We start from the raw sequence: 9858 nt of genomic DNA on the forward strand, positions 1-9858 counted from the left end.
CAGCTATTAGAAAAGAAAAGCAATTGATTTTCATAAATACTATACAAAGGATTAATAAATAATCTAGGTTCAACTGTAGGGGCACTTCGTAACTGCACCACTGAGGCATGATTAGCCTCTGGGGGAAAAAAATGGCCGGCACATTTTACTTTGACAAGACAACAAATTTATTTTCAGCAAAGACTGAATACCTTATTACTGTAAACCTCGATACTGGTACCTAGGAAAGAAAATTACAAACGTTTTAAAGAATAAAGTTTTGGTTTAGAGATTACAAATAATATTGGGTTGGCCAAAAAAGTTCGTTCGGGTTCTTCCGTAACATCTCTTCTATTCCACATTATTGTACAGTATCCAATTTTCATTGCCCATCACAATTTGTTTTTAAAAACGGAATGTTTTCGTTACGTAAGTAGAGAATTGCAGTGCAGAAATATGGTCAAGAAGGTTTCTTTCGCTTAACGTGGAACCCAAACATCAAAGCGATTAACATAACCAAGCTGGTGCAAATGATTTTCAACACCTGATTTGGAGATTTTGAGTGTGGGCTTATCTCCTGCGTGGTTTAACGTTGATTGTTCTGAAATTTACATCTCGATTTGATTGCCATCAACTTGAACTGGTCTCCCAGACCATGGAACATCGTCCAGCCAGAAATCTCTACCACAAAACTTTGCAAACCACTTTTGACACGTTCAGTCACAGCACCTTTTCCATACACTGCACAAATCTTTTTTTGCCTTCCCAGTTGTGATTTTACCTTTCTTGAAATAATAAAGCATAATATGCTGTTGCTTTTTTTCCTTCCATCTTCAATATTAAAATGGCTACACAAAAATTCACCAATTTTGATGCTTTTTAAAAAAATGTACACGATACAACAGCTGTCACGATACAATCTCTAACAAAATTGTTTCGAATGAAGTTAAAGACAACTAAGTGCTACTAAAGCCATCTTATGGAAAAAACCGAATACATTCAGATAAAAATGCACTTATCTGATAAGACTATCCCTTTGCTTTCATTACTATCATTCTCAAAGGAACCTGAAAAATAAATGAGAAAAATAAAGTTGTAGGTCCTCAATATGTTTAACCGATTGAAACCTTAAAATACTCTTCAAATTACGATTTGAAAAGCAAATTAAGATTACAAATTAGTATTTCTCATTAAAAAATTATCAAAATGCTACTAAGAAATCAGAAGAAATCCACAAATGAAAAAAATGAAGTCTTAATGTAAAACAATTCTAATGCTGTTCCTCACCTTGGAAATGAAACCTAGGCTGAACCTTTTACTTTCCTGCGCTCTACCACATCCATATTGTATTTACTGTGTGTAGGCTATCTCTTAACGGTCTTTCTGAAGGACTCCCACCACCTGCAAAAGCAAGCCTTCTGAAATGATTGACAGATTTCTCCCTCTCAAAGCTCTTCACACGTTTCCCACTTAATAGTTTTCAAACTATTTTTTTTTAAAGGAACTCCGAAATATGAAATAAGAGTGCAGCCTACTCTTTGGCCCCAACCAAGTAGAAGCTTTTGTTCCACCACTGACCATGTGTATATCTATTACAGTGTTTACTACAGTAAAATTTACTATAATAATATAAATGTATTCCTCCTCCCCCACCCTCCCATGGGAGTTGTTCAAGAAATCATCTTTGTATCTCTACTGGTGAGCACACAGTATGTAATCAAATGCTAAAGGTATGTATTTTTAAAACTAAAATAACTCATACTAGTTAACTACAGGGCAAGATATTCAATATATTTAAAAACACTGGTTCACTACTGTATTGATCAGAGGCTTCTAAATTAAGACAAGCGTGGTTTATGATTTGAACAGATCTGGAAAACCTAAGCTCAGGAAATATATAAACTTTGGGGGAATCAATTCTTTTATACCATCATGATAATGGGATTTTTCTTGTTAAAGTTAGGGCTTCCTCTCTGTCACCATTGTAACCACAATTTCAGAATAAGAAAACCAGCAACATAATTAAAACCAGGACAGTGGTTTATAAGCTAACGTAGATTTCATACTGGCTTTGTCACTTAATAATTGTGTCACTTTGGGCAAGTTACTTATTCCCTCGTCTATAAAATGAGGATTATGTACCACTTAAAATGACATCAAAAACAGGAATACTTAGATACAAATTTAAATTTGTATAAGATTTTGTGTTGAAAATTATAAAATGTTGGTGAGAAAATGAACTAAGTAAACTCATCAGAAGACTCAGTATTGTCATCAGTTCTCCTTAAACTGATTTATAGATTCAATGTAAAACCCAATCAAATTTGCAAGGTTTTTTTTTGGGGGGGGAGGGGTGTGTTTGTGGAAAGAAATCAACAAGCTATTTCTAAAATTTATTTGGGAAAAGAAATTAGAATAGCCAAAACAATTTCAAAAGAGAAGAAGTTACAAGGCCTATGCCATCTGATTTCAAGACTTACTATAAAATTAATGTAATATTATTAATGGAAAAGAATAGAGTCTAGAAATAGAAATATATGGTTAATTGACTGACAAAGATGCAGAGGCAAATCAATGCACCAAGATAGTGTTTTTCCACAAATGGTGCTTGAACAACTGGACACCAAACACCAAACCATACCTTGTACCATATACAAAAATTAACTCAAAGTGATAAGTCAAAATGTACCTCAGGGCTTCACTGGTGGTGCAGTGGTTGAGAGTCCGCCTGCCGATGCAGGGGACATGGGTTCGTGCCCCGGTCCGGGAAGATCCCACATGCCGCGGAGCGGCTGGGCCCGTGAGCCATAGCCGCTGAGCCTGCGCGTTTGGAGCCTGTGCTCCGCGATGGGAGAGGCCACGACAGTGAGAGGCCTGTGTACCGCAAAAAAAAAAAAAAAAAAAAAAAAAAAAAAATGTACCTCGAAGTCTAAAACTTCTGGATGAAAACAGCAAACCTTTGTGACCCTGGTTTAAAAAAGAGCTCTCAGATACTACACCAAAAGCATGATACATAAATGAAAAAAACTGAAAGTGAATTTCACCAAAATTAAAAGCTTCTGCTCTCCTTTAAGAGAATGAAAAAAAACTCTAGACAAAGTATTTGCAAATCACATATTTGACAAAGGATATTTGTCCAGAATGTATAAAGAACTCTCAAACTTCAACAACCCAATATTTAAAAATGGGCAAAAGACTCAGATAATTCACACTACAAATAAAACTAATGTTCCTTCTTTAACCATCCTAACCCTGCAAGAGGTAATCACCATATTATGTATATCCTTCCAGCCAATAAATAACAATTCTTTACAAGAGTAAATGCTGGTGTAATTATAAAGATGTTGAAGAGCAAGGGTCCTCACACACCTTTAGTCTGTGTCTGAAGTGTATGATTTGGAATTTGATTTGATTTTTACTATGTGGAACCATGAAGTGGAATTTTAGGAAAAAGTCATTTAAATAAGAAGTTGAACTATATGATCCATATGGGATTTATTAAAGCTTTTAAATTTTTTTAGGAAAAGCCAATAGGCTTCAAGACTGATATAATATGGGAGAATGTGACATATAAACATGATAACCTACCTTTAGTAGACCGATTGGTTTAAGAGTCAGCAGCAACCAAGTGATAGTAAAGATTCAATGCAAAACTTTAGATGTCTACAATGGATCATACTGCCAGGAAAGATTAAAAAAAAAAGTTAAATAATATGCAGTTCTTTCCCCAGTGGGAAAAAGAGACACATTTAAAAATCACTAGGAAAGTATATTAGAAATACATGGGGACATCCCTGGTGGCACAGTGGTTAAGAATCTGCCTTTCAATGCAGGGGACGTGGGTTTGATCCCTGGTCAGGGAACTAGATTCCACATGCATGCTGCAACTAAGAGTTCGCATGCCATAACTAAGGGGCCTGCTGGCCGCAACTAAGACCCGGCGCAACCAAAATAAATAATAAAATTTTAAAAAATACTATATTTCATATCCATTAAAAGAAAGAAATACATGTTCATGTATTATTAAGTATACATAGCTTGTATGTATATACTGACCTACAAATGTGTACTCTGAGAAGGGGGGAGCAGGGGAGGAGATAAATCCTGACAAGTAAGGAATTTTGGACAGTTTCCTGGATATCTGGTGCATAAGCTCTCCAATTCAGTGAACTGGATGAAAAACTAAGGATGATAATAATTAATAGGAAAAAATCTGAGATGTCAATAATTGAAACAAAGTAAAAAGACTAATCCATATAAAAATATGAAGAACAGAATTTAGATGGGCGTGCACGTAAGTACATAACTGTTTCTCCATCTTGTTCAGAGACCACCCACATAAGAATTCTCCATGGATCTGAATTCACCAGATCTGAAGCGAGGCCCAGGAATCTGTATTTTGAACAAACAACTGATGTAATGCTTATGAATACACTAAAATTTGAGAATCACTGATTTGGACACAGCTTATTAAAACAAGAATATGGCAACAGAATGGTTATTAAAGGGTTTCAAGAAAAGAGATTTCTGATATGTAGCAAAATGGAGGATGAAGCTGTAGGGCATGATGGGTACTTGGGAAACCTTTTTTTTTCCATTGGATTTTTAAAGAAATACATGTCTCAGAAATAGGAGCACATAACTAGATGATAAAAAGAATGCATATGAATTCAGAGATTAAAAAGCATCTTTTATATTTTACTGACAGGTTAAGAGAGAGAAAAATAGCTCTGATTTACGACAGGCCAGGTCAATATGGCCAAAGAAAATTTTACATTAAGGGCTCAGTTCTGCCACTGCAAAAGAACCTTAACATAAGATTCCCTTACCAGCAATATGAAGGGATTCAGGTTTACACTGAAAGTATCTTCTACTGACACGTTCTACTAACACCTAATTCGAAGTTCATTTCATAGGATAAAAATAAGTGACAGATAATTCATTGTTTAGATTGTTGTATTTACTCACTATTTTACTAAAAGAGTAACATAATTTTACTGCAAACTTTCCCCCAAAGATACTCAATATTCACAAGGTAGCCCATTTCTATTCTAATCACCATTTGACTTTTCACCTGTTCCTACTGAAAATGGAGTAAATGTGGCTGAATGCAGTTTTTTCGTATTTCTAGAGGAAAGGTCTACTAGAAGTGAACACAGATAACACTTCCTTCAGAGGCAATACAATGATTCACTCACAAACTGAAACACGTTTGACAGGGCAAGTCTAAAAGGCAAGCCACCAATGTTGGCAAGTCATACATTAGTAATTATTTCTGGCAACTAAGTTTTTCCTTCCTTGTCGGCAACCCTGGCTTTCATGATACGAAGCCAAATGAAACTTTCTGACAGATGACTTCATGTGAAGACATGACGTGCCACCCCCATCCCCCAATCTAGATATTTGGACAGCTTCCAAACAGAATTTCAGAAGAGATGCTTTAAACATGAAACTCAAGCTTGTCTACTCTAAATCCATTCTTTTCCCTAAATGGAAATCTGACAAAACAGGAAGTACTTGGTAGGATAGAGAAGCAAGTTTTGCGGCTTAAGTATTTACTAGTAACAGACTAAGTTCTTCGTGACTGTGTAATAAAATGCAGAACTACAAATTTGAGAAGAAAACAGCAAAAACTTGCCTTGGTTACCAAGCTTCCCTTGGCAATTTAAAGGCCTTAAAAAGATAGTATATCACATGATACATAGAGGAATAAGAAACAGGAAGATGGCTTTTCTTTTTGTTATGGTACTTCATGTAAGAATCCCTCTCCCTACCCTGTCTGACCAAGATCTAAGCCACCAAAATTATACAAACACTGAAAGGAGTTTTGTGACTGTATATAAAAACTAAGAAACACAAAGATTCAAAACAAAATAAAACAAAGATTTCTGGTCTTGTTTGAGAGAACCTACTTGGGGAAAATCTTTGGTCTACGCTTGCTGAAGGATTTGAGTATAAATACAGTATCCTAACTACAAATAAATACAAATATAAATATACACCCTTAAATGGGCTGTTAGGATTAGCAGAGTCAGTAACACACTAGCAAACATACTAAGGAAAAAAAGAATCCCTCCCCCATGACTCCTTCCAGCTGCCACCCCCAGCCCCAATTCTACTGTTGTTGAAACAACTAGAAGCATTTTCAGGTAACAGTTAGTTTTTATCTTCACTTTTAAGCTATCACACTTAAGGGTACAGCAGTATATCAAAGTGCCCAGTAAATGTTAAAAACTACCAAACAAATGTAAAGCACTGTTATCTAGTCCATTTTTCTACCCCTCAAAAGCAGGTTCAGGGCTTCCCTGGTGGCGCAGTGGTTGGGAGTCCGCCTGCCGATGCAGGGGACATGGGTTCGTGCCCCGGTCCGGGAGGATCCCACATGCCATGGAGCGGCTGGGCCCGTGAGCCATGGCCGCTGAGCCTGCGCTCCGCAGCGGGAGAGGCCACAGCGGTGAGAGGCCCGCGTACCGCAAAAAAAAAAAAAAAAAAAAAAAAAAGCAGGTTCAGACCCACAGTAAGTCATAAAATCAATTTGTGGGTCACAACAGATTTTTTTAAAAAGTGAACTACAGGAGAAAATACTGGAGGGCACCGTACTTTCATTTGTTGTGTGTATGAGCAGTACACACACATACACAGAATAGAAACTTCACTATAAAGAAATTAATCAATGACCTTCCTTAGCTATTATTTCAAATATCTGTTTTACTAGAACACTTGTTATATGAAACAGTGAGGTAGGTAAGGACATTAAAGCTTCTGTCAATTTGATAATAGCAGCAACTTCCGTAAGTGCTAAAATTATCAAGTCAGTGTCTGATACTTCTGATTTTCAGAAGTTAAGTATCACTTGACCTTTCAGGGATACATAAATATTAGAAATATGCTTAGGAATTCTTATTAGAAAAGCACTGTGCTGGATTAGAACCATTAAGTATTAAGAGCTGTAAATACCTAGCCCCATGTCCCTTATACTTTAAAAGCAAACACTCATGTAGAGTAATGTATCCCAACCAATGAGAACAGGCTTATGATCAGAACACAGAACACCTGGTCTTCAAATTCAGTGTTTCTACAGTAGGATACTTACTCAAATCAACATCCCATTAAACTATTGTAAAAATTCTGAGAATTTTCGAGCTAAGAGTACATAATTGCTGCTTTAGCTCTAAAAATGCCTACTATGAGCCTGATTTTTTAACTTATCTCTCCATTTCCCAACATTTCCATTTCTTCTAAATCTAGAGGCATAGACCCCATCAATCTTACAGTAACTAAAGATCAAGTAAGTGTCCTCATGAAATGTTTCACCCAGTTCCTATTTTCAGCCTACTCCTATTTTCATGCCTAGAGACATTACAGTATTGTGAAAAGAAAAATGTACGTACAGAGTGAGATTATGGGTTCAATAACCAGTCGAGCCAGGCGGTTTGTAGATTCTGTTATTGGCAGATGTACCCTTAGTACTGGCCCAACTTTTCACAAATTTGGACCACTGAAGATGAGAAGATTGGAGGGCGGGCAGATCTGTGAAAAATCAGCTGATAGAAGAACAATCCCTCTGGTGGTTAATTAGACATACTAGCCTTTATAAAACAATAGGAAATCATTCTAATGAAAATTCCTGACCTGTGGATAGTCCCCAGAGTGATCTATCCCCACTACACATTCGGGAATCTGACCCAATTCCTAAACCTCAAGCGATCTCATTTTAAGCAACTCATCAGGCAAGACGTTCCTCTTGTACAAAAACTGACAAAGCACATTTTTACTGGCATGCATTTGTCCATTAAATGTCACCTTTTAGCTTGCTATACCTTTTATAAACTGTCACTCCACAAATGAGTGCGTACTAAGTGCCAAGGCCTGTGATAGGTTCTAAACCTACAAAAGTGAATAAGGTACAGTTCTCTGTCTGTAAGATGTCATAAGTTAGTGAAGGACGTATTAGTGGACAAAAAGCTAAAATGCAATACAGAAAGTGACAGAAATCACATAAAAGGAAATATATGAAATTCATACGGACAGATTACCTATAGTTGCAGAGGTATCAAGGAAAGCATCACTTAAAAAGCAGCTTTTGAATATGTGGCAATAGGGCAACAGTCCAGATGGTGGGAAAAGTGTGAATAAAAACAAAGAACTGGGAAAATACAGAGCTTGTGTGGTAGAGCCATGATAGTTTTAGTGTGACTGCAGCAAATAATACCCGAACAGAAGTATGAAATAAGTTTGGAGAGAGGTCGATATGACCTTCAGGAAGGGAGAGGCAGAGTCTAGGTGCTTTATTTCTGTATATAAATATAACATTTCTTTAAAACTCTCTTGAATGACAGACATTATGAAACAGCACGATACATACTAACAACACCACATAATATCTGGAATCATTCTAAGCACTTTACATATATTAATTCATTTAATACTAATCCTAACCAGGTCAGTTCTATTACTATCCCTATTTTACAGATGAGGCAGAGATTAAATCTGCCCTAAATCACCCATCCCCACAAAAAGCCTGGCCACACCCACACATTCTAAAGCTGAAGTATCTTCTTTGCTATCCCTGAATAATTCCCTGGATATTCACTAAACTGTGGTCATCATTTCATGCTGTAAGTCAAATCACTATGCTGTACACAAACTTATACACTACTATATGTTAATACCTCAATAAAACTGGAAGAAAAAAAGAATGAAAAACTAACCTTTCTTTAACTTAGTTCAGGAATCATCTGGTTTTCCTGCATTTATTTTACTTTATAATCCACTTTAACTTTTCAAGTTAAAATCAAGAAATAAGAAAGCCCTAATAAAAGCCCCAAAAAGTCTAATGGAAGAATGGAATTAAAAGTCAGAATACAAGGAATTCCCTGGCAGTCCAGTGGTTAGTACTCCACATTTTCACTGCCAAGGGCCTGGGTCCAATCCCTGGTCGGGGAACTAAGATCCCACATGCCACGCCGCACAGCCACAAAAGCTGGAATACAGAAAACAGTATACAGTCCAGCATATGTCTTAACCCAATTAGGGACCTTATAGGAATTTTCACAAAAGTAAGAACAGATGCTTACCGGACATTTCAAGCTCTAACTAGCATGTTTAAAACTGATTTCACTTTCCTTACCAACCAGTAGCCTTTCCTGACTTTCCAAATTGATTAATGGCACAATCTATTTCCCATTTTTAAAAATCTTGAGTTTTCTTTCTTCTTTACTTCTATAATCAATTAGAAATCAAATGCTATCAACTCTTTTTTTCTCATAGTCTCTTGCTCACCTATCCTTCCTAACCCTCCCTCCAGGCCCTACTCACTCTAGTTTCACCTCATGCTGACACCACTGCAAGAGTATCTTAATTGTCTCCCCACCTCCAATTCCTGTGTCACTTCTTCAGTCATACTGGACACTATTTCCAAGTAATCTTCCAGGAATACATTTTGTCTATTCAAAAACCCTCAACACAAATAATGAAAATCAAAAGGGAAGTCTTTATGGAAAAATATCTGCAGCAAATTACTACTAAATATTATATAATAAGCTCAAAAAATTAAGGAATATCAGAACTTTAATATATAAATAGACAAAAGTCTTGAATAGGCAACTTGTCTACTACTAAGAATCAGTAACTGAAATTATGGAAAGAGGTCCCACTTCACAAGTTAACAAAAATATTACAGAGAAAAAGAGAGCTCAACATATTTTGTACCTAGTAACTTAGCAAAAGTTATAATTACAGGCTACCCAATGTTGGTAACTAAACTCACAGGGAAGGTAGTGTAAATTATAACTCTTTTGGGAACCAACATGGCAACATTTCAAAGAGTCATAAAAATGTTCATACAATGACCTTTTAAATCAATCCTAAAAGAACAGT

The sequence above is a fragment of the Hyperoodon ampullatus genome, assembly GCF_949752795.1.
Source record: "Hyperoodon ampullatus genome assembly, chromosome: 3".
NCBI lineage: Eukaryota > Metazoa > Chordata > Mammalia > Artiodactyla > Ziphiidae > Hyperoodon > Hyperoodon ampullatus.